The sequence below is a fragment of the Cupressus sempervirens genome, chromosome 4 (genome assembly GCF_028749045.1).
Source record: "Cupressus sempervirens isolate cs-2001-9-10 chromosome 4, ASM2874904v1, whole genome shotgun sequence".
Classification (NCBI taxonomy): domain Eukaryota; kingdom Viridiplantae; phylum Streptophyta; class Pinopsida; order Cupressales; family Cupressaceae; genus Cupressus; species Cupressus sempervirens.
In genome coordinates, this window is record NC_143121.1 from 464,143,335 (window position 1) to 464,170,266 (window position 26,932).

Genomic DNA, 26,932 nt, shown 5'->3' on the forward strand with positions numbered 1-26,932 from the left:
TACATATCTTAAATGCTGATTACCAGGTGAACATCACAAAATATTTCATTGTATCCCATCCTTTCAAAGTAGGCTAGATTGTATTTTCTGTTTCTAAATGTAAGCCTAACCTAGTAAACACTGTTAATGGTATATAATATCATAGAGTCAATTCGTTTCTTGGGAATTTCTTGGCAAACCAAAAGATAAGGTTTTTTTAATTCATTGAGATAAAATTGGGGAAAAAATGGAAAATTTTGGGCTAGGTTTAGATATAGGTGGGTTAAGGGATAACTAGTGGAATGCAATGGTTGGATGTCATCACGACCAGCACTGATACATCTTGTGATGATTGTTGAATGGTTGAAGAAGAAATTGATGGAGTATGTAGAGATGATGAAGGTTTTAAGATTGGGAATTTGGAACATACGGATCCAAAACAGATTTATAGGATGGAAGATGTGTATTCTTAGCATTTGGATTAACAACTTTTGATGCCATGATGGATTTTGCTATTGGATGCATTGCCTGTTTTTGCTTTGGGGTCCACATGGTTTTTTCTTCTTCTTTGGTGGGCTGTTGTGGCCTTTGGGATTGATTTCTCTTTTGGATCTACAACTCTCCGATCCTCTTGGAGAGTGAGGATTCCTAATTGCATACTCTCCAATGCCAAGCCCCACCATGAGAATCATTGAGACAACAATGTTGAATGCCCTTCTTGTATCCATGAGTCTACTTGTAATCAAGTCCAACACACATTGCCATTCAAGCATGATGATTAAATTCTTCTTGTTTCCCAACTTGTTCCTGTGTTCCATATGCTATCCCAATCTTCCTTGATGAGATTGTCGTGACACATTCTCCTCAAGAGGGCATACCAATACCCATGTAGAGTCACCAAGCAAGAAGGATATAGTGATATTATAACCCCATAGTAGATCATGGATTTGTGGGAATTAGTGTTGTACTATATTAGCAAAGCTCTCCAATAGGGTTCTAATTGCTGAATATTAAAAAAAGTTAGCCATGTGGTCTTATCTACCTACATGTGACTGAGTGCAACCTTTAGGTGATAACTATCTAAGGCATCTTGTTGCCAACTGTGACACTCGTTATCACTTAGGCTCTCCCAAGTGACGGTGTTGACGTTAATTGTATCATGTCCGACTGCCTTCCCTAATTGTTTGTAAGGTTCAAATTTCTTTCCTTTGCTTTTGCTAGCTGGCATGCCCATAGTTTGCAAACTCGAACAAGGAGAGTACTCTACAAGCCCAAAATTTCCAACTGGGATAAAACTCGACGAAAACTTGGCAAGTTAGAAGGAACTAAAAATGAAAATCTCTTAAAGAAACATATTTGTTTTGTAAAATTCAATTTTAAAATGTATTAAATAAAAAATTGATATCTTGAAAGAGAAAATGCATGGTTTTATAGAAAAAACAACAGGCAAAAAATACATTTAACTTTCATTTTACCCGCATTGACATTTTTACCCATGGTTTTTGGTGTCATATAAAAACACAAGTTAAACTTGCGAGTACTCGCCCAACAAAAATAATAGAGTACTCAGCAACTCGTGGAGTATTTGGAGAGTTTGCAAACTATGGTCTTGCCTACAACTTGCAACAAATAACAACCCCTTAGAAATGCCTACTATAGATAATGCTTTATTAAATCATTATAATAATTGTCGTGATGAGACTGTGGTTGTATCAATTTTAATTTTTGTGTGAGCTTCTAGGATGCATAGTACCTTGCTGAATTTACTAGCTTATGCCATAGTGCCAACAATAAGCATTATAAAATCTGTACCGAAACCAAGGAGTGATTTTATATCAAAATCAAGGAGCGATCTCATATTATGCAAGAATGTGTGCGTTGTATGTTGCATAAGAGATGTGTGCAGTTTCTTTGGGTTGTGTAGTTATTACAGATTGTTCATGAAGGGATTCTTATAGCTTAGTGTGCCTTTGGTAGATCTGACAAACAAGGGATCTTTCTAGTGGAATGAATAGGTACAAGAATTTGACACTGCTAGATTTCACTTGACCTACCATTTTTAGAGTGTGACACCTCAAGAGAGGGCATCAGGGTTATATTGATGTAAGACCATCATCTGATTGCTTTTGAAAGCTGAAAACTCTCAGTAGCTTAGCGGTTGTATTCCATCTATGCAAAAGAAATGCTCTCCATCATGAACGCCCTAATGAAGTTTTGGAATACCTCGTTGGATCGAAGTTCATCGTTTGTATTAACCACAACAACCAAGGGTTTTTTTTGGAGTAGAGAGTTGAACAAAAGGCAACAAAAGTGGGTAAGAAAATCTAACAATTGGATTTTGATATTGAGTATGTAAAGGGGAAAAATATTGTTATGGCAAATGCTTTATCAAGGAGGCCTGCCATCTGTTCATTGTCTCAAATTTCGGTAGATTGGAAGGCATATTTGTTGGTCAAATACTCCAAGAGCACCTTCGCTGTTAATATATTGGACAGTGAAGTGTAGGGTGATAGGTACAAGGTGTTTGAAAATATCATTTATTTCATGGACATAATTTATTTGGTGCCCAAGTCCAAGTTGAAGGAGAAAATTTTAAAGGAGGTGGATGACTCCCCCTTGGTTGGGCATCTAGGGTACATGAAGACCTACAGAAAAATCAAATAAAGGTTTTCATGGAAGGGACTAAAGAACAATGTCTTATAGTATGTTTAGGAATGTGCTACCTGTCAACAAAACAAATCTGAACATACCCTACCAGCCAGACTACAATTGTTGTCGATCCTAAGCAAAAATGGGATAAGTGTTTCAATGGTTCCCAAGGTGCAAGGGAAGGACTATATCTTTGTGGTGATTGACTAGTTGAGGAAGTATGAGCGTTTCTTCACTATTCCAGTTGGGTTTCTGTTGTGAAGTTTTCACACCATCGCCCCAAAATTTTTGGGGACCCCCTTTTTTCTAATCGCCTTGGCAAATTTTTGGATTGTCCAACAACTTTGAGTTTTGAAAATTTTGAGCCTTGGACACCTTCAGGGCCAGTGGGGAGAAGGTTAGATTTATTTTCACTCGGTTTCAACTTGATTTTCTAGAGCCACCAATTTCATCCTTGAGTTGAACAAATTTTAAAGAGCAATACTTGGTAGGATAAAATTGTAAATTTTGTACTTAGACATTTTTCTTTTGAAAATTTGGATATAATTGTGTAAATTTGGATAATTTTCAAAAATGAAAATTTTGTTAAATTTGGTCTTTTGGAAAATCTTGATTATTTTTGGTGAAAAAGATTAATTTTTGTGATGGTGAAATAAAATTGCAAAAATCGATTTTTGGCTTTAGAAGAAATTTTATTTTATTTCTGTCAAAAAAAAAAAAAAAAAAAAAAATATTGGCATAGCAAAATCGATTTGGGTAAGAAATTGCAAAAAATTGATTTTAATAGATTAAAATTGTCTTGAAAACTTTTTGCCTTTAATGAAATTGGTAATTTAATATTGAAAAATGGTTTTTGGTTAGCCAAAATCCTATTTTAATGACGTATTAATTACTAAATCCTCATTAAATGGAAATATTTAACATCTCCAAGGCACCATTTAATTTCTTTTTGCAATTTAGAACTAATTGGCAATTTTAAAAGTTAATTTTCATCATGGCAAAATTAATTTTGGTTAAGTATTTAATTGTGGGCCATAATTTTGCATTAATTATTTGTTTTTCTTTCTCCCAGGGTCCAAGAAGAAAGTTGGGTATAAGAGGAGGCCTCTCTCCCATTTCTTCCTCACTTCTCACTTCTTCTTCTCAAGGCGTTGGTGATTTTGTAAGAGCAGATCTGCACTTTTCTTGCTTGGCGAATTTTGTGGAGGGCGAAATTTGTGGGAGCCGAAATTTGTGGAGGCCAAATTTTGTGGGAGCTGAAATTTGTGGGAGCCAAAATTTGTGGGAGATAAAATTCTGATTTTTGCAAGTGGCTGCGATTTTTGCCCTAGGTTGGAAAATTTTATTTGGAGGTGAATTGCATGATAAATTTCTAATTTGCAAAGGGATTTGAACTTCTTGAAAGTCATATCCTAGGTTCCGAAAAGTCGCTGTAAGTTTACTGGTTAAGGTGAATTTTCATCATCTAGAGTTGCAAGGAGTGCTTAAGCTGACATCCATCTTTTGTTCTAGTCTAAGGATTGCTCCGCTTAGTTCTTCTTTCCTTTTGGTCGACCACTCTACCATCCCATAATAGGGCGATGAGCATGGAGGATGATAGTGCAAGTAAGAATCCCAAGCGGTCGAACACTAAGAAAGACAAAGAGGATATGATGCCCAAAACTTCCTTCTTTTCGAAAATGAAGTGAATAACCGACACCAATATCTGTACAGTGGACATGATGTAGATGAGGGCAGACTGAAGGAAGGACAATCCCCCTTCGCAAAGAAGATGTCAATTAAACAGATTTTGGATCGAGGTTGGATGAGTTGGGAAAGGTTGCTATCAAGAAAAAGCATTTGGGCACCCTTTCCTCTCTCAGCGCTTTTATTGGATTTGTGAAAGAATATGAGAAGGATCATGAAAGGATACTACAAGTAGCAAGCAGGGCGGTGAAATCAACGGAACTCGGGACAAAGCACACACCTTGTCCTCCTATGGAAGAAGTTAATGAAAGGCTAGCTAAGGTCATTGCCTTAGCTAGGAAAATGAAAGAAAAGGGAAGATTTATATTAGAAGATCATTTGATATAAGCCCAAGTGGCAATTTCCCTTTCTTCTAGAATAGGACAAGTGTCTATTTCTGATTGGCCACCATTTTGGTGCCTTCTCATTGGTTGCCACTTTTTGCACTTTTTTCATTGGTCCATTGATGAGGTGGCAACTTCTCATTGGCCAATGGGGTGGCAACCCTAATTAGGGTTTTGAGGATCCAATTTGGATCGTTGATCTTGTTTTGATCTCCACTGTTCGTTGTATTTTTTACCCCTATAAAAGGCCATTTGCTCTCATTTGTAAAGTGTCGGAGAAATTGTTGCGAATATAATACCAAAATTGCTCTCTTTTTCATTGTTGTGATTGGCATGTTGATCAAGAACATTGGATGTTATTGCATGTTTTCTACTTCCACTTACTTCAATTTTCTTTCAAGTTGTTAAAGTTGGTTGCATTTGAAGTTGTTTAAGTGAAGTTAAAGTGGATGAATAGTTGTATGGTAGCATTGGTAAATGTTTGATAGGGATCAATACTAGGCCACTAGCATCCTAGTGGCTGGTTGGGAAGCTTTGTGTGGTAAGCTAGTTTATTATTCTTTTGAATCATTGCACCTGTGGAAGTGAGGCCACTGGTCAACTCTCATTAGGTTCAATCCCCGTCCATTTGCTAACCTTCCATTCATAGGAGTAAGAGTAGAATAGTGAGTAGTTGGGTGGTTGAAGCTTAGAGAAGTAAGTTAAGTGATAGAACTCATCCATTCACCTTCCACAACCATCGCTTTCCCATCAACATCATCACTGGCAAACACATCCTCCATCACCACCATCATCAACATTATCTGCCTCCGCAGATTTCACAAACCGAGTCACCATCACCTTCATTCCACCAAAGTCCAAGTCATCCTTGAATGAATAGCGTAAGGCTGCCTACGTGATTACCAACAAATCACATCGATAAAACTGAGCGAGTATCCAACGGTGTAAGGAACATTGGAGCTATTGCTTATGTCTTCATGAATAATAACTTTTCAAGAGAGGAGTTGCATGTTTGATATCCCATAGTGAATATTCAAATCCTAATATGTTATGTAAGTGATACAAAACTCGCATCAACAGTTTCAAGGTGTGCAAGTGACAAGCTTGTTTTCTCGTGAGGAATTCCATCTTCATGGCCTCCTACAAAACACACTGAACGATTGAGATAGCCTTTTCCTCAATGCCTTTTCGATAGAGTTATTTCATCTTGCATGAACAACGTTGTCACCAAGCATCAACTATCATTTGCAGGCTGATAGACAGACAAAGATTGTGAAGAGGTGACTAGAAGGTTGCCTCGTGAACTGCATTTTTGTGCAATAGAAGGCATGGGTTAAGTGGTTGCATTTGGGTAAGCATTGTTACCAAAGTAATGAGAATTGGAATCGGATCGGAATCGGCAAGGCCGAATCAAATCGTGAATCGGCAATGAATCGGCGATGAATTGGCGATGAATTGGAAATTTGAAAAAACCCTTTAAATTTAGAAATTTTAACAATTTAAAACTTATTTCCTGCACCCTTTATTGAATATAACTTAAACACACTATAACATCTTCAAATAGAAGTTAAAACTTAACATACATAAACATGGAAGTTTGGAACATAAAATCCATCACATGCATAACTATGTTATCTAAAATGTAAATTGTAGGCTAGCTGAAGTAAATAGATTATAGAAATCAAATGATCATAATGATTCAAATCATAGAATGTATGTAAGATGAAGATCCATAAGACATCAAATCATAAATGTATGTAAGAATCTAAAACGAAGATCTATGAAAGTTTGAAACGTATGTCTATCAATGATTCAATATCAATATCTGTAAACAAAATATAAAAACAAGGCTCTAGCTCAAGCCTCAGACTCATAGTCATCATCATCCTCAACATCATCCTCAAGCTCAGCTGCAGCCTCAGCCTCAGCCTCTGAGTATCCAGTCTGCCTACTAGAAAGGCATTTAATGTAGGTCCTAGAGGACTGTCGAGCCATATCCTCTGCATGTAAGATGGGCTCATGAACGTCGCTAGGGCCTGTGTCTGTGTGTGCGCATGTGTGTCTACCAATGCTTGAAGAACGTGCTCTAGCTGCCTCAGCCTCTATATCCACCTGGTCAACCCACGCACGGTCTTCCTCAGCGAAGACTGGATCCACAACCTTTGTGAGCCACTCTGATTCTGGATCAATCTCCTCCAGAATGATCAGAGAGGAGTCAGTGCCCAAAATCTGTTTAATCCTAAGACGGAGGTTGTAATGAACAAAGACAAGATCATTCAACCTCTGCACTGTCAACCTGTTTCTCCTCTTTGAGTGGATGTGCTCAAACATGGACCTATTGCGCTCACATCCAGAAGCGTTGCTTGGCTGACTCAGAATACGGGTGGCAATTTTTTGAAGTTTTGGGGTTGTGGCCCCAAACATTTGCCACCATCTATCTGAAATAAGGGAAAATAAAAACAATTAGTCTCATTTACAAATTAGTAAATTACAAATTACAACTCTAAAATTACATAATCAACTTTAAGTTTAGAATCTAGATTCATGAACATTGAATATATTATTTAATTTTTACCTGGCTGTATTGTTGCCTGAGCATCTGTGGCCATCCTACTAGAGAAAAGTGGCCTTTCTTTATTATTGAACTTATCAAGCTCAATAATTGCAGCAACGCTATCCTCTTCAGTACTCAACCTCTGGATCACTGTATATAATTTGGTGAGAACCTCCTACTTCGCCTTGAAGTTAGGACGGAAACGAAATGCCGGATTCAAAAAGTAAGCTGCTGCATGGATGGGTCTGTGGAGCTGATTCTACCATCTCCTATCAATGATGTCCCAAATAGGGGCATACTTCTCCTGCACTCCTACATACTCGGCTCTAATGGCCTCTTTGGCCCTATCCATGCCCTCATATATGTAGCCCATAGAGGGCTTCTCCCCATCAGCAGTTCGTAAGAGAGATACAAGGGGCTCAGTGGCCTACATATAAAGTAAAACAAAAATTTGAGTCAAAACTTAAATATAGAATAATTCAATAATATAACTTAAGGTAAAACTAAATCATTAAACAATTAGCATAGTAAACTGTAAAATACTAAATGTTAAATTGCAATAAATTCACCTTAAGGATTTCTCTAGCAGGTTCCCAAAAACCATCATCATCAAATATGCAATCCACCACATCTATCCCTGCAGTGGTCGCAACATAGGAAGATGAAATCCACTCCTGCCTAACAAACATGCTCATCAAATCATCCCTTGATGTTAATAAGGACTGCAAGGTGATGAAACTCGAGGCAAACCTCATGATCCCTGGACGAGCTAACTCCTTGCCTCTTGTTTACTTCCTCATTGTGCTAAGGACAAATGAATGATTATAAATAAACTTGCATATGTTTTTTTCCCTTTCCACACATGAGTTGACCCACTCAAGTTTGCCAATTTCCTCCAACATGAGGTCAATGCAGTGTGCCGCACAAGGGGACCAAAATATGATGGGGTGCTTCTCCATCAAAAGTTTACTTACAACAATTTTAAGTTAATTAGAAATTCAAATTTCAAACATGTTAGAACTTAGGAAACTTAGAAATTTTAAGTTGGAATTAGAAAAAGTTCAAAATTCAAATAAATTTATTTTCAAAACTTGAAAAGTTAAAAGTTTACCTGCAGCAACATAACTTGCTGCATTATCTGTCACCACTTGCACCACATGTTGTTCCCCCACCTCTGCTATGACTTCCTCAATAACCTCACATAAGTATGTGGCATTTTTTACATGAGCGGAAGCATCAATGGATTTGAGGAACATGGTATATCCTACAAGTAACAAAACAACGAATTATAATGTTAAATTGATCATCAACAAATTAGCAATCAACAAATCAAAATTTGAAAGTCAATCACGATTCAAAATTATTTATGTAAGAAAGTAGAATGATCAATCACCTCCATAGGATACAAGAAAATTGAGTGTTCTTCCCCTCCTATTTGTCCAACCATCAGTCATGATGGTGCAACCCTTTTCGATCCACTCCTTTCGGTTGTCCTCATGCTCAACCCTCATATCCTCTACCATTTCATCTAAGAGGTATCCACTCAACTCAGCCTTAGTTGGGGCTTTAAACCCCGGACCACAAATAGCAACTGCATCTATCATGTTTTGCCAATAAGGAGCCCTGTCACAAATAGATAATGATACTGATTAGAAATTTAGATGTCAAAAACTCAAATCATAAAACAAGTAGATATAATTAAAGTTTTACTATTACTTTTAAGTTTAACTTTAAAGAAAACAAAGAAAAAAGAATCAATTATCTGGTTGCAATAAATGGAATGTTGCAAAAGTACCAAAATTTGCAAATCTCTTTTCTGGCAGCATCATGAATCTCCTTGTTCAAACCCATGCCTTCAAGCATGGGTTGGGAGCTAGGAGTAGTGCGGGGCACAAAGTAACTATCGATTCTATTTTTTCGCACTCTAGGCCGCAATAGGTTGGTGTTGGACTCTGTCTTAGTATAAGACCGACTACCACTAGCACTCACATGAGCACTAGAACTAGGATGAAAAGGAGGCCTGGAAGAACCCTCTCCAACACAACCTATGGATGCGAAAGCTGATGCAGATGTAGATGCAGCTGCGGATGCGGGAGCATGGGAGCCAATACCTCTTAACCCTTCAAGTTGCATTTTTTTATTCAATTTGTCTTGTTCAATTTTTTCTAATGCCACTAAACAAGTGCGTTTTGCCTCAGCAGTTTGTTGAGTGCAAATTGTGACATAAGGTCCAGGTATGCCAGTAATGTGGTATTTCAATCTATAGATACCTCCAGAATTTATTTTTTCTTTACAAAAAATACATTTTGTTTGAAATTTGGTTCTTCAGGGAAACTCTTCATTATATTTCCAACATTCATCTTTTTTACCTATTGTGGAAAATGAAAGCAAAGGGCTGCTGCAATAAAAAAATTCATGTAAAATATCAAAGTTTGAAACTAATAAACAAAAGCTAAAAAACAACAAACCCTAGTTTGCAATTTAGTAAAAATAAAAAAATTCAAGATTTGCAAATGAAAACTAAAAAAATTTAACAAAAAATACATACTACTCTAACATGCAAAAAAAAAAAACCAACACTTACCTCTTGCAAATGAGTTGAGGAGTGTTGATATTGACTCCTTAATGCTCCCAATGCAATTTATGGCCTCCCCAGATGGACTTTTGATCTCTTTGGTACTCTTCCTTCTTGCCAGTTGGAAACCTATGGATTTTCTTTTCTCTTCTTCTCTCTCACTCTTCCTCTCTTCTACTCATACTAAGCAATTAGAAGGCCCTTTAGGGTTATAACAAAGAGGAAAGGCAAAAAAGAAAGCAAATAAAACATGTGTTCGGGCGAGTCATAGGAAAGATTCAGGCGATTCATGCAAAAAAATCGGCTCCAGTGATTCAAGATTCATAAAAAATTGGCTAGCATGAATCTTATCGCGATTTGGGCAATTTGGGCGATTTTTAGGCGATTTTTGGAACTATGATTGTTACAATACCACCTACCACATGTCGATTAAAATGACAGCATTCAAAGCATTTCACACTTACAAACCTCCATTTTAGAGAATCCATTAAGCATGGACTACATTTCAGAACGTGCAACCATATGCAAAACTTGACCCATTATCGACAATGGTTAATTGTCTTTTTAATGATAATTGATTAAGGTTCCTAAAATCCACATATGCAAATTTCTCTGTTATTTGTATGCACTTGGATAATGAACACTATCTATGTCGAATGGTGAATATGAAAAATAAGACGTGCAACTAACATCTTTTGATCTTCAAAGAGAATAATTTTTGAAATCTTTGGATTATATTGCCTCTGCTTTTATTAGAATGGAACGATATTAAACTTGAGGGGAATTTGATGTTGAACTACCTTTGGATGAAAAGATTTGAGGTCATCATATGAGTGTATGCCAAGACATCCATGTATTGACATAACAAAGAGACAAACTTCTCTCTTTCCTTTGGGGTGCAACATTTTCCAATGTTTATCATTTTTGGATCATTTTGACTCGAGTATGTTTTTGTCACATTCCTTAGTAGATGTGGTCGTTGATTGTTGTTGCTCCTTAACATATCTATCATGCTTGTCAAACAAATTCTCTAGAGAAACTAAACCTTTAGGAATTTTATTTTCAATTGAATGAATTCTTCTCCAATTTCATGATCAATATCTTGGACTGATTCTCTAGACGATGACTCATTGCCCTCAAAGTGGAGCTCATCAAAATTATCCTTTGATTCAAGGAAATTGATGATATGTTTGTTATCATTAAACACTTGCAAGTGGTATGAATTGTTTGGAACACTTGGCCAAAAAACCTTCTCAATCTAACATAGATGACCAATGAAATCCTGGTGAGAATTCAACAAGGTAGTTGATGCAGCGAGAGAATCAACTCTGTCATTGTACTCCCTTGAGACTACAAAGATGTTGAAAGCATCAAATGGATCGATGCAATCCTATACCAAGTTGCGGTAGTGTCTTAGCCTTTCATTTCTTGTTTTGTATTGATTATGCACTTGACATACCACCAATTTGGCATCACCTTGGGCACGTAAATCTCCAATGCCCTTCTTATGTGCCATTTCAATACCCAAAAACAAGGCTTCATATTTGGCTATGTTATCGGTATTGTTGAATTGCGATTTGAAGGAAAAGGGAAAGAGCTCACCTTTTGGATATATTAAAACTATCCTTGCACCACCTCCTAGAGATGTCCAACTACCATCAAATTCCAACATCCAAACATCATTGGAACTATTGGTACCTGCCTCTGTGGAGTTTTGGGTAGGTCTTGTAGCTTTTTCAACCATGGTGGAAGATTAATCTTCAACCATGATGAAAGATTCATTATAACTATCATCTGTCTCTTGATCCTCACTTGCATCAACAAATCTATCAGTATTAGAGAGATAGGAAGAACCTTCTAATCGATCAATCCAGTCTTGTGCAAATTCTGAAATTTCATTAGCATGAAGGTAGTAATTTCCCATTTGAGTTGACTCAAACAAAATTTGATCATGAATGTCATCAGACTTAACCATGTGTACTTGGTCTCCCTCTCAGGAAGTAGCTTCTGCATAACACCTTTGACTTTTATTCTTGCTTCTAACATGTCCATATTGAGTTTTCCCCCTACATCCTTACAAAAGTTATGCCCAATAAACATTCCATAGGAAGCAGGGATGTTTACGACTAAGACGATCGTCTTAGTTTTCTTTTCTGGGAAGGATGCAAATGCAAATTGTGCATCTTTTATTTGCCCCTTTAGAGGTACTTATTTTTCATAGAATAGAAGTTTCCAAAAGTTTTTGTTAGGGTAAGGCCCAACACATCTGCCACTTTGGTTGGCATGAAGTTGTCAAAGGCACTAGAATCAATGACACAATTGCTACGCTTGAAACCATTTAGCAGTAAGGAAATATAGAAAGGCTCTATTTTCTTGGAAATGGATGATGGAATAATAACTAGGTGATTGGGTAGAGACAATAGAAAGAGATTGTGATTTCTCAACAAACTTAGTAAGCCTTCCAACTGACCTTGATACGCTTGAAGGTATTCTACCTCCAATATTTGGATTTCAGTGTTTCTAGCATGATCTACAATGTCAAAGGCTTGGAAAGAACTTGCCAAAGAAGATGAGGAACTTTCAGCCTAGGGTTTTGGATTTGACATACTCGGTTTGGGTGCACTTGTAGAAACAAGAGGAGGAGGTGTACTTGATTTTTTGTTGTCCTTAAGGAAGGGTAAGCAAGGGTGTTCTTGGTTTTACAATGGTGAAAAAAATTTGCACATCATCTTATACTTTTTCTGACTGATCTCTTTGACGATCTAATTATGTTTGGGAACGCACCATAACAACATATGCTTGACCAACATCCTCCTTAGGATTTGTGTCATCATAGTGTACATGTCCAATGCTAGAATCTCCAATTGGTCCATCACTTTCATTGTATAGGGAAGCAATGTCCTTCATTTGATAATCATTTGGTAAGGTATCAACTTGATCGTTTTCAAAGTAACCCGTGGCTTGGTTGCATGACAGGGCTTCAAGCACAAGCATCTTTGGTGGAGGGGGAAGCTTTGCTTGATTTTTTGTTGCGTAGTTATGAGAAGCATTAGGATACGTCCTCCTTGGGATGTCCTTGTACGAGGCAGCAAAAGATCCTCAAGATATTTTCTTTTTGAGAGCAAGTAACTCATTTGCTAGTTTCTAGATCATGGGGTTTGTATTGCTTGAAGTTGAAGCATCATTGAAGGAGTTTCCCTTCGATCAGTCCTTGTGAATTTTTCCAACCATGACAAGATCATCCTCAATCTCTATTGCTAGAGTTTGAACATTAGCTAGACTTGTAGAAACAACTCTTGTTAGCAAGAAGCTAACTTCTAGAAGTTGAGTATTAATGAGGAAGCACTTGAGATTCTCAGGAGTGGGTTGAGAAGAGGTTGGAATCTGGTTGCCAATTTGTTGAATTTGACAATGAATTCCCTCATGCCTTATGTGTGTCCTTCATTTGAGTAAGCTCAGCATGAAAAGAATGCTCATCTTCTGCAACCTTGAAACATGCTTCAAATTGAGTCTACAATGAAACCCAATCAATGATTGCTTTAGGAGCCAAATTGTACAACTAATTGGCTGCAATTCCTTCTAAGGTCTCTATGAAGAGCCTTATAGAAATGTGCTAATGTTCAATGTGCAACACACCACATGCAATGCAGAATGCTTTGATGTGCTCATTTGGGTGCTATTTCCCATCTCCATAGAACTTGGGAAAGTTCTTCTAGGAACCTTGTGGCATTGCGTGCAAAGGCGGAGCAAGATTCAAAGGACCAAAAGCCGCACCCACAAACTTGTAGGAGCTGGAGCAGCCATCTTTGAAGATTCTGAAGCTGAACTTGAGGGCTTCAAAGGTGACAAGAAGAAGACCGAATTTTCAGTTGGCACGGGACTCTTCCTCTTGGATGGTGGAAAAATAGTAGTTCGCTTAAGAGGTGCTTTGATGGCAAGAATATCACAAGCTGCTCGTTCTGACCAGCTTAGTTGAGGACCTTTATAATCTTCTTCTTTATGGTGCCTTGAATGGTAATATAAATCTTCTAGTGTGAACAACCTGTAAAAATGTGGAGAACACAAAAACTTCAAACAAAAGTGTGAGTGTTCTGAATGTGTTCGATCCACAACAAAGTTGCTAAAAACTAGTGGCTAAATATTTTGTCAGTAAACGTAGACACACTACCTACAAAATGGGATATTTAGACATTGTGTATAAGAAATAATCTCTCCTCTCAACTTATGGGAGTTGCCCTTTTTATTGCTACTAACTGAACTGGAAGTTAACAAGAAACTTCAAATTTAATCTAAAATTGGGTGTTCACATATCACTTCCTCTTTCTTTGGTAGGGATTTTACTTTCATAAAGACATACTCTGTGAATTGATGACCTTTTACAATTTCACCTCAAAGTATTATTTGGAGCAATAATACTAATAAACTTAAAATTAACTGAAAGATTAATTGTTAAGCATGATGGAAGTCTAAATTTTGGCAAATTTTAGAGTTCCAAATACCATGCCAAAGGGAGAATCTTCATCTGTGACTGTAAATCCTCATTTTCAAACATGTTCCTGCCATTCTAAATCCTAGAAGCCAATTTGATGAATGCACTCGGTGGTAAATTTTCAGATCTTACCCACTACTTATATTAAAAAAATATGCTTCAAAACACTTAAGTATCATTATCAGAAGAATGTGGAAAAGGAAGCCGGTCCATAAATGCATGTATTTCAGCACTATACAGAAGTATCTAATATCAAACATGTCAAGGGAATGCTCTTAATCATTGTGCAGGATGCAAAATAATATTTGAGAATAGAAGGATTTACATTTGCCACCAAGTTGTTTGAATAGTTCAAGTCTTACAAAGCTGTTTATTTCTTCTCGGATAAAGATGGAGTCGAACTTCTAAGAGACTATAGACCTGATCTATATGTTGAAATATTGTAATCAATGTCAAAATTGAGTTCTAAGGAGAGATTAATCCACTGAAGATGCACTGTAAGATTACAATAGAGATGTGAAATTCTGAGAAAAGGAAACATCATCTGCAAGAAATATATTAATTATGTATATGAAAACATATATTGGACCAGCTACATGAGTGATAGAGGTGATTGCCCATAAAGTGATGGAAACAATAGCCACATAATTGTATTAGCAACGATAAATATACATACTGTTATTAGTGGAAGGCTATGTGATGATATGGAGAGAACAAGTATGATATAGATAAATATTGATCATATATGTACAAAATGTATGAAGACATTGCGAAGCATATACAATATTACAGGAAATGATTAACCAGAACAGAAATTGAACACTATCATCAACATAGCTGTGCCCATTCCTTTGAGATCTTGAAATTGTTGAAACTCCTTATCAATTTGCATTTGTTTCATATTCATCTTTACATTATTTGCTACTCTTGGATTATCAATCTCAAACACTATCACTACCTAGACAACTCAATAACTGTCATCATGTAGTGATCCAATGAACCATTGTGTCATGAAATTGGAAGTATCATCACTTGACCCTGTGTACACAACCTTCATATGTCATTTCAGGCTCGGCTGGAATTGTACAGCATGAAATATTGAATAACAGACACTAAAATCCAAGGACCTATTTGGATCAAAACATCATCAACATTATTACTAATAAAGCCATGGTAGAATGATATTACAATCCAGTTTGGTAAATGAGAATAAATGATGAACAAGGCATCTTAAATGGTCAATATATATACCATTATGCAGCAATGAAGGGTGTGACTTCAATAAAGAAGTGGACAATGAAATGAACACGTAAAAACCCCAACTGGCTTCTAACTTGAATATTGAGCACACTTTGTTGTTTTGCAATATTAAAATGTTTTCTAATTTTATTTTGTATTTTTGCCTTGAAGATATGTATCAATAATTTCAAGAAGTTGTTGGAATCAGAATTTTAAAAAAAATCAGATTATGACTAGATAGATTCTCATAACGCTTTATTATGGAAAAAACATTAAACTGAATTACAATTTTTAATTGCACCTGGATTGCACTTCAATTAGATAAGCCGTGACCCCAAATTATCTTCCAATTGTCCACGATGGCTCCCAAAAGTCAAACACCACCTGCAGAGTTCAAGCTGACTCCCAACATGGAGTGTCAACTGTTTTATTCCCAAATGCAAGTCGGAGTTGGCTGGTTATTCCATATACCAAGCCCGACTCCAACCCTGGACTAACTCACTATCATCTGAAAGCGCCCAGCAATGAGTTCCAGGCGATACCAGTCTAGCCGCAGCCCCTTTAATTCTCCAATGCAACTCCACATTGCTTTGCGATGTTTGCCTAGAAGCAATTGCCATGTGCTTGGGTTTAATCGTTCAGCCCTGAGCTGATTGCTGGAGTAGTTCGTATGCTCAACATCACCAGCTGGAAACTAATGACAGCTCCCACAGTCAATTTCGATTCACAACTCAACAGTCTTGAAGTTGTAAAGACTCCACCAAATTCTTCCTCCAAAAACCAGTAAGCCGCAGTCGATTCAATTCTCCAGAAACAGTATGAAACAATAGGAGAATGTGCAATATTTTATACCATAGCAACAAATTGCAATGAAAGAACTCAAAAATTCTTCAAACCCTATCCAGGTGATATGAGCAAATATATATAATTCAGAATTATTTTCCTTAACTACAGGAATACAGTAGGAGAAAGTTGGCCAATTGTATACTTCAACACAATTGTCAAGAACTTCTCAGACGAGACCCTTATACTTTGGCAAGGGCTCACAGGTCAGAAATTAGGAAAGCCACAAAGGCACAAAAAGAAAATATATTTTTCAAGTGTGTCTTTCCCAATGAAATGAGCTCTTATTTATAAGCTTTCGTTGGCAAAGTTTCCATTAAACTCCACTTCAAAAATCGTGGAAGTTTCCCAAAAGAACTTAACACTAGAAGCTTTCCAAGTTGCTTTTCAGAAATATCACTTAAAGTCATTATTGTAATAATATAAACATTATTATAATAATGCAACTCAATGAAAAGTAAATAAATAAGAGCTTGTGCAATTATTAACCGGATTAACTTCAAGTGACGACCAACTGCCAAGCCATCTACTGCGCTACTGAAAATAGCAACTGCCTATAATAGACTTACTAAAATTAGGAAGTAAAATTAGGAAGTACTCAACTGAGACCCCCAAAATATTTAAAAACATATTATCACATATTTTTAACATTCAATTTTTAATTTTAAAAATTAACATTACACTCTGATGATTTAAAAACAATGAATTCATTAATAAAATAACAATGCTATATTTAATAAAATTGGAAAAAAATAAAAATAAAAATATAATATAATTTAAAATCATATAAATTTTATTATGAAACAAAATAGAAAATAACTTAAATATATGTAAATATTAGTGATGACAAACTGCCAAGCCATCCACTGCGCTACTGAAAATAGCAACTGCCCATAATAGACTTACTAAAATTAGGAAGTACTCAACTGAGACCCCCAAAACACCCTGTCTGGTGTTTTGGTCGAATGCAAAATAGAAAGTTTTGGTTGAATCCATCCATCATGCAAAGTAATGTAAGAGGGGCGTTAGAGTCCATAATAATATTGTTTTTACCATTGGCATCTAGTTGGAAAACCACTTTTTTTTTTGAGAACCTGTTCCCTTTGTGAGGCCAAAAAGCGAGACTACACTGTGTGGCTGTTTTTCAGCAATGGTGCCAAAACCAATGCTTTTTTGACCGACTTAGAGTGTATTGGAGGGACTCAAGCATATTCGAACAATTAATTTGCTGTTAGACCATTGCTATTGCATTTATTTTTGTCCCATTTTTTTATTCATGCAAATACCGAAACACCCAGCAAATTGAGTTTGAACCAATCTGAAATTAGGAAATAGCACAACATAAATGATTTATTAAATCTAGCCTTTCCAAACCTTGCACTATTCCATTAGTCTTTTGAAAAAATTAATGCGAAAGGGGGGCGCAAAAGAAAACATAAGTTCCCTTCCTTATACAAGGCAGGGACTAATAAAAGTAGTAATGATACTTATGTGCCGGCAGTCATGGAGGTTAATTGAAGTTAAATCTAAAAGGCTGCGATTATAATGAAGAACATGGGTATAATTAAAAATGAAAAGACATAAACTTTGGACTTGAAAAGTCACTTACGGATGTGAATGAAATATAAATAAAAAGTGAATAAAGGAGAAGCATTGTAAGAAAGATTTAGATCTTGTACGGAGGGATAAGGAGCAGAAGATATGACTTGTAATGTAAAATTAAATATTATATTTTAACGATTAATAAAATGCCTTTTTGTTAGTTTTTACTTGAGGCAAAGTGATTATAATTAAAATGTTGATTTGTCCTTTCTAATCAATAAAAAGATTATTGTATTATTACGACAAGGCTTTTTCCTTTGCATTGGGTATTTTCTGTATTTTCCATGCATTCACTTTTAACTAACTCAAATTAGCAATTATAGCACAAAGTTCATACAAAATCAGATTCAAGACTCTTAATAACAACACAAAGAATTCCGCAAGTCTCCTCAACTCAAAGATTGAAAATACTTGCTTTTTATTCGCTCAAAAATCAACTTGCTCAAATTAAAGCAAAGTTTAAACTTGCACAATTTCACCAGAGTTTTCTTGCAATGCATAAAAGATAAAGATCTACAATGAGCCCTCTTGTATCTATAGGAGTGAGGCTATGAGAAAAACAAGGAAAACTAACTACCTACGATTGACTTATTCTACATTACAGTCCTCCGTAATGTGATTACATTTAGCAAGATGTGTAATTGCAAATTTTTACTTTACATGCGCCATTACATATGTAGTTACAATTTTATGCTTTACATATAACTTTTCAAAACTGAAAACAAAATGCATATCTAAAACTCTACACAGTAATGAATAATTTATTTGAGTGCTTGAAAGCACTTTTCACTCTTCTTTATCCAGTGCCATGAAAACTTGAAACCTGTGAATACTCTCTTGGATTTCATCTGGATATGGCACCATAGTGGTCTCTTCAACAACGCTTGTCTTGAGGATTGTATCTGAACATTTGAAGATTACAACATCGCTTTCCTCAAGAACAATTTGAAGAAGATTGAGTGAAGTTTGATAGTTTGAAAGTTTGTGAATTGAAGCTAGTGTGAAGTGCTCTACTTTAAGCTCCATGTGAACCATTACTAGGAATTTTGAGACCGCGATATTTGCTGTCATTACATCTCTGTCGTCACCTACTAATTTACATGATATCTTCATAAACTGGATTTTGATCTCCTGCTCTTTTCTAATACATTTTTTGTGCCCACCTTGAAATCTTTAATTAGGTCCTCAATGACTTGATATCTATTCAACAATAGCTCTTTAGTTTTCATGTAGTTTCTAGGAGAAGGTATTACCCCGTTCTCCCACAACACTTCTAGTTTAAGGGATGATAATTTATTCCAGATATCTAAGTCTTTTCTAAATGATTCCAAGTTCTGAGTAAAATTTTGTAAAATTACATTCAATTGGGACACCACTGTTCTTGCATATGTGAGTATCTGGAGTGCTTTCTTTATCAACTCTCTCCCTTGTGCCATCATCTGATCCACCCATGTGTTCATGGTTGTAACCATTTTGCTAGCCTTCTCAACCCGCTTAACAAACTTCTCTGCAATAGGGGATGCTAGTGGATCAACTTCTTCTAAACTCTAGTGATCTGTTAAATTATTGCCATAAGCAAGTCATTTTGTTCCTCCAACTGATTTTTCTAATTTTTACGCTCATGGCACTCTTGTGCTAGCAGTAAGACAAAATCTTGAGTTTCATTGATTAGACCAACATGTGTCTGTTTGCCCAAGTCTATTTTGGTGATTTTGAAATCAGCTATGCATCTCATCACAACATTTCTTTGTAAGGGGGTTCGCTATCTCCACATATTTGGTTTTGTTTTTATTAATCGAAACCCTTGAAACTGTTTTGGCCCTTTAAACACCTTGGTTTTAACTTGTTTCAATTGCTCAAAGTCAAAGTCATTTCGCAAGACTTCTTGTTTCTTTCTTTTAGGAGGAGCAACATTAACACAAGGACGAAGTTCAAATAGGGAAACACTAGGCTCTTCAATTGCGGTGTGCGATGACTTGGGTTGAGAACATTTTTGTTGCTCTCAATTATGCATTTCACCAAATTGGGGAAAACCTACGGAATTTTCTCATGGATTCGAAGTCGTATCCTCTTTATTTTAACACATTGATAAGGTTCCATGAAGGCAAGTCATTATTCCTAGATTGTACTCTGTGTTGCTCTATCTATGTGTTTTTTTGAAGGTTTCTGTCGAGTTAAATCTCCAATTGTTTTCTAGTAAGAGATTTTCTTCTTTGACTGCAAACACTCGATTTTTGTCAATCTTTTGTGTGTTTTCTTCGTTTTCCTTTATGTTGTGAAAAGCTTTTAGTCTTATTTTAGTCTTAGGTTAATAGACTTTGGAATTCCACTTGTTTCGAGCTAAGTTAGGTCTAAATTGGAGTTGTCTAGCTCAAGTTATAAAGGAAATGGTGAGGTTTTTCAGGACACTTGCATAGATTTATCAAGAAATCTCATAAAATTGATTTCTTTATTGGCAATTGCATAATATACAACTATATTTAATATTTAAAGTGAATTTTGACATCCAATTTCAAGTTTCAACTCATTTTGAGTTGATTTGACTATAATATTTTTATGTTTTATGAAAATTAGCCGATTTCAAGTCTATAATTATGTTACGTTAGTGAAAACTATAGATAAATATTAAATTTAATTACATGACACACTTAAATGTATTTAAGTGGGGTCTTTATTGTTCACTGCATATATCAACATGCAAATCACTATATGAAAACCCATTTCCAATAAAATAAAGTCGCAACATCATAAAAGTGGACTTTTTAAATACAATAACACATTTTCACGTGTCTAATGGGTTTTATAAATATGCTTTTGCACATTTAAATCTTATTAAATTAACGCAAGTGGAGATTTTAAATCCATTTACACATGTTGCACATATAAGCTCATTTTTAATGTTTTAATGTATTGAAGTGGAGTTTTTAAAACCTATTATATATGCATTTTTTAAATTGCCACTTAAGTGGACTTTTGAGATCAATTTACATGTTATTATAACATGTAAATACATGTTTTAAGTAAGTTTTTACTTAAGTAAACCAAAAGTGGCATTTTCTGAATCTATTGTGTTGGGTGGATATTTTGCAAGCGATAGTTTTGGGTAAAATCCAATCGCAAGATAGGTTAACGAGCCACAACGTGTGAGACAGTCTCTACTACCTTAAAGGGAAGACTTCCCCTTCTCATCGCTCCTTGAATCAACTCAAGGTAAGCAAGAAGTTGAGAGATTTTGTAAGGGGTGTTACCAATAATCTTTGCCCTTAACTTTCAAGAAAGAATCCACTTACTTGTGGAGCGAGTAATGGGCAAGGTGAAATGTCTAACTACACTTCTATCTAATAGCTGGAAAACGTGATACCGATAAACCTGTTGGTTATCAAAATCGCTGGTTAGAAACCTACAAGCCTTGCCTGCTTGATGCTGGGTATCTAACTGATTAAGGCCAACTTGATAGGATTGATTCAAATCCTCTGCGCTTTTGGTTCCGTTGGACCAAGGCCTGTTTACCCAAATCTTGGATGAAAAAACTTGGATCCAAGTTGATTATAGCGGATTATAACATAAAAAAAAAACTCTTCAACTGGCAAGTGTCAAGGAAACTTTTTGGATTGTGGTTAATGACTATTTATCTTCAAACTTTGATTACTTTATTAAGATTTGTGTGTTGCTGAAAGAAAAAAAGTTAAAATGAATTACTAAAATTGATAAGATTAGATTCTTAAAGGAGAGAATGTAAAGTATTGCCAGCTTATGGATTGAAACTTATGAGCAAACAAATGATCAGTGCCGAATTTTAATTGGGTAATAGAGTCAAATATATATATATATATATATATATACATACAACTTTATGACACTGGTTGTATTATACTTGCAAATATTTCAGTTATTACAATGCTTCAAATTGTTACACCTATCTGCTTATTCAAATCAGTCTATAATGTTTTAACCATTTAATGGACAAAATAGATACAAATAAAGAAGACAATAATGTTTGCAATATTTGTATTTATCAGATTTGGATAGGGGTGAACAACTTGATCTACATATTGTAATAATGAACTATCAACAAATAAATAATATAATGATCATAAAGGATAGATTATATGAATTTTAACTCTAAAACGAATAAAAGACTTACTGATTTTATTGTCAAAAAAATTGTATTGATGACACTCACAGGCTGATGCTCCAATCAACACAATTTATTCTTACACAATGTTAAGAATATATGCCTAGCAATTCAATATCCACTAGCTTTGTTCAAACTTTCATCTCTGCTTGTGAAGAAATTTTAAAACGTGTGCCAAAATATAGAGAGAGCTCCTGTCTTTTAAAAAAAAAAAACAATGAATAATATCTCCCTACGGTTTAACTTTACATATATTTATAAAGGAGGAAAAGACATCAGTTTCCTTCCCAAACATCGCACCTTTTCCTAACACATAACCGACCCATTACATAATATATCACCTAAACTTAATATGTCCCATGCTTAATTGTATTTTAATTAGTGGCATATTTAGTTTTGTATAATATAAACTCCCTCTTCAGAACTTTGGCATAGCCTTTTATTTCTTGCACTTTGACATCTTCAGAATATAACCAAAGACATTAGCGATGAAGAATTTAATCTATGCAGCCTCCTCCTTTTGCCATCATTCCGCACAACATCAAAGTGCAGGTGCTTGATATCGTGGATGACACCGAGTAGTGATAGTGGAAGCTTTCTGGACGCGGGTTCCTTTCTATCACGTGAATCATCCTGATGTCTTTGGCTCCTTCACGCCTGGTGACTCCTGAACGCGGGATGAAGAGCATCCATCGTATGAATATCGCTGCCGCAAGAAGGTTCCTATACTCTCCTATACACTCAGCCCTACAAGACAAAGAAAAAAAATGTCAGCAAATATAGGGAATAATTACATGCGGGTTGATGAAGAATAAATGCTGGGGCCTCTACGACATGCATGTGATCCTCTGAAAAAGAAGAACTTGAAACATGATGCATAGATTCGGATCGCCAAATAGGTTGTCTTCCACACTGCACGAGAGCAACTTCATGCCCACTTCCTGCAATATTGACAAAGCCTTGGAAAGGGTCTCTTCGGCATTATCAGAGAATGGTACGCATATTCGTTTTGTACCCCTATATAAAACAAGCCTCTGCCTTCCCCTTCCTTGATTCGTAAAGGAAAATATTGTGCCAGAAGGTCGATAATAGCTTAGTAAAGTAGCCATAACCCCAATCCTAGTAAACACCATGATTGAGGTTCCAAGAGCGTTCGACATCATCGTTGCATGGAAAGCAAACATCTCACTCATATGTTTGTTAAAATCATGACCAAGGTTAACAGGAGGTTTTTCCTTCAATGTAGTTGCTTCAGTGTGTAATGCAACTGTGTGCATGACATTCACAGCTTTTAAAGGATATTTTCCATGTGCTGTTTCTCCTGAGAACATGATTGCATCTGCACCTTCTCATACAACAATAGCAATGTTTGGAACCTCTGCTCGAGTAGGCATTGGGTTTATTATCATACTTTCCAACATGTTTGTTGCTACTATAACTGACTTGCCCATGCTTCGACATATGTAAATTATTTCTTCCTGAAGTAAAGGGACTTCCTTGATAGGAAACTCTGCTCCAAGAGCCCATCGAGCTACCACAGCCTGATCCTCTTCAAAGCCAAAATAATCTTGATCTTCAAAATATAATTAAAGAAATAGAATTGTATCTTCTGCTATTACTATAATACAAGGTATTAAAGAATTTATAGGAAAGCCTGAATTTGCAAGCTTCTGAATTGTGAGCATTCTTCTGCCTGTGTATTTCCATTGTAGGGTCACCCATCTTTTGAACTTTCAAATAGAGAAATCATGTGCATCTTTTTTGATTCCACAACTTGCTATTTAAATCTTGGCACAATCCCCCTATCACCTACTTTGGTGAGCATATATCCTCTGTTTCATTTGACTGTCGGCTGCATTACTTGTACATTTTCTTAGCAATATGATAATCAGTACACAGGATTTGCCCTTGCAGAATTGCGAGTATTCTTTCCACTAGCCCACCCTGACAAATGCATTGTCTAGAAAATGTCCAAAATTTTTGAGCTCCATCAGTGGCTCTTTCTGGGGATGTATACTCCATGTGAGGATAGCGAGATCTCAGTTATCTCTGGAGGAGCAGACCTGCCAAAAGATTAGGAACAATCAGTTTGTGAGATAATGCAAATAAAACTCTAAACAATAAAATAAAAGAAATAAAAATAAAGAAAATAAAGAAAAACAGAATAACTTCCCTTTCATGCTTATTGAAAGAACGGCTTAAGGTACTGTCCATGGACTGGAAAATGTTGTAGATGACCATCAGTATCCAGCAAAAAATAAGATTGTTCCCCAACCTTTTTAGAAATTATAAATGGTCCGAGCCATAAAGCTTCGAACTTACCATGCTTTCCTTTGTCCTGATCCTTAGCGTTTCATTTCAAGACCCAATCACCTGCTTTAAAAGATCATTTAGAGAATTTCTTGTCATGAAGGAACTTGACCTGTTGTTGCTTATTTATATTCTTTTCTTGCGCTAACCTTCTTACCTCATCTAGCTCAATCAATGCATTTAGCCTATTTTCCATAAAATTGATATCTTCTAATTGTTCCTCAGTAACGAATTTGTAAACAGGCAATAAATTATTCAAGGGAAGTTTTGCTTCTTTTGCATAAACTAGATTGAAAGGAGAGAAACCTGTTGACTTATTTACCATGATTCTGTCTACCCATAATGCTAGATTCAGCTTCGAATCCCAAGTGCGCTTGTTGTTATACAACATTCTTCTAATAATCTTCAAAATATTTTTGTTGCTAGACTCCTTTTGTCTATTGCCTTGGGGATGATACGGATACGAGTATGAAACTGCAATGCCATATTTCCTGCAAAACTCAGTAAATTCATTATATCTAAAACACATACCATTGTCTGCTATGATCTTTTGAAGCACTTCGAATCTAGTCAAGATGTTCTCAGTAAGAAATTTAATTACCACTTTACTTGTTGATTGTCGAGTGGGTATAGCCTCTACCCATTTGGTAAAATAATTGGTGGCCGCTAAAATCCAACTATACCCACCACTTGACTTATCACTAATATCTCCTATAAACTCAATTCCCCACATTTGGAAAGGTTCCTTTGCTTGTAATGTTCTTAAGGGGAGTGCGCCATCATACTTCAACTTATCAGAGAATTTCTGACAAGCTTCGCACTTTCAAACATAGGCATGGCTATCTTTAAAAAGTTGAGGCCAGTAGTAACCTGCTCGTAATATTTTATGTGCTATAGTTCTGGCTGAGAAATGACCACCACAAACCCCTTCATGCATCTCTTTGAGAATAACTGCTGATTGGGCAACATCTAAACAAAATAATAGAATCCCATCCTAGTTTTTCCAATATAAATCTCCCTGAATTAAAACATACTTTGCAGCTTGTAACTTAATAGTTCTTTTTTGATTTTCATTTAAATCATCTCTACATTTAGTATGCTACAAATAATACACTATATCTGTGTACCAAGGGCATCTCTCAATACTAACTTTAGTATGGTCATCGTCAATTTGGTTAACTTGCACGGCCTCCAAATTTGACTCCGCCATAAGCTTAGCCAATCCCTGCCCTCTAACCAATTTTGTGATTTGAATATCTATACTAAATTCTTGGATTTGATTTATCGAACGACATTGCCTCCCAGTAGTTTCAAATTGCCTAAATATGTCCTTAATGGCTGCATTCGGAACGTAAGAAATGACTTCAGCTCCAACTAGATAAGGTCGAAAGGATTTAACTGCTTTAACAAGAGCATAAGCCTGCTTTTCATTTATCTCATAATTTAGTTCAGCTGCTTGTGAACTCTTGCTAAAGAATGCAATTGGCTGTTCATGCCCCTCATCATTCTTTTGTAACATAACTGTGGCTATGGTATGGTAAGAGGCAAACGAAAATAACTGGAACGACTTCTTAAAGTTAGGAGATTTCAGAACCGGGGCTTCTTTTATAGCTTGTTTTATCTTAATGAATGCTCCTACAACCTCATTATCCAAAGCGATCTTTGCTCCCTTCTTAAGCATCTTAGCAATAGGTTTAATGATTTCAGCAAAATTAGAAACAGATCTTCTCACAAAGTTGATTTGCCCAAAGAATGATTGGATTCCCTTAGTTGTTTTAGGTATCTGAATATTGTCGATAGCTGCTACCCTTTCTAGATCAATTCTTACCCCTTCCTTAGAGACGATATGACCTAATAATTTTCCTTCAGTGGCCCCAAATTGACATTTTTTTGGATTCAAAGAAATTCCAAATTCAAGTGCTCTTATGAAAATCTTCTCTAAATGCTTACAATGGTCTTCTGCTTTCTTAGAATAAGTAGTAAGGTCATATTGGTAAACAACCATGATTAAGTCAATTAATCCATTGAAAGCAACATCCATTGCCCTTTGAAAGGTAGCTCTTGCATTTGTTAGTCCAAAAGGCATCCTAGCATAGACGTAAGTACCCCAAGGTGTCGTGAAGGCGGTTTTATAGTATTCAGACTCTTTAACTTTAACCTGATGATAACCCGAGAATCCGTCCATCATAGATAATAACTCATTACCAATTACCTTTTGTAGTAGAATTTCCATATTAGGTAATGCATACTTATCCTTAAGAGAAGATATGTTCAAATTCTTGAAATCTATACATAATCCTATATCACCGTTCTTCTTTCTTACTGGGACTAAATTCGAAACCCATGTAGACTGCCTGATAGGTTTAATAATTTTAGTATCTCCTAGTTTAATAAGTTCATCTTTCATTTTTGGAGCCAGGGTTGGGTTTATTGGATGTTGTCTTTGCCTAAAAGGTTTAGCATCAGGCTTTAGAGGTATTTCATGTTG

General features: G+C 35.9%; 1 protein-coding gene across 1 annotated transcript in view; it reads left to right on the plus strand.

Annotated features, from left to right (window-relative positions):
* LOC149561989 (uncharacterized) overlaps positions 1–26,932 on the plus strand; it is a 309,510-nt gene that overhangs the window by 87,070 nt on the left and 195,508 nt on the right. The gene's annotated exons all lie outside the window — the stretch shown is intronic.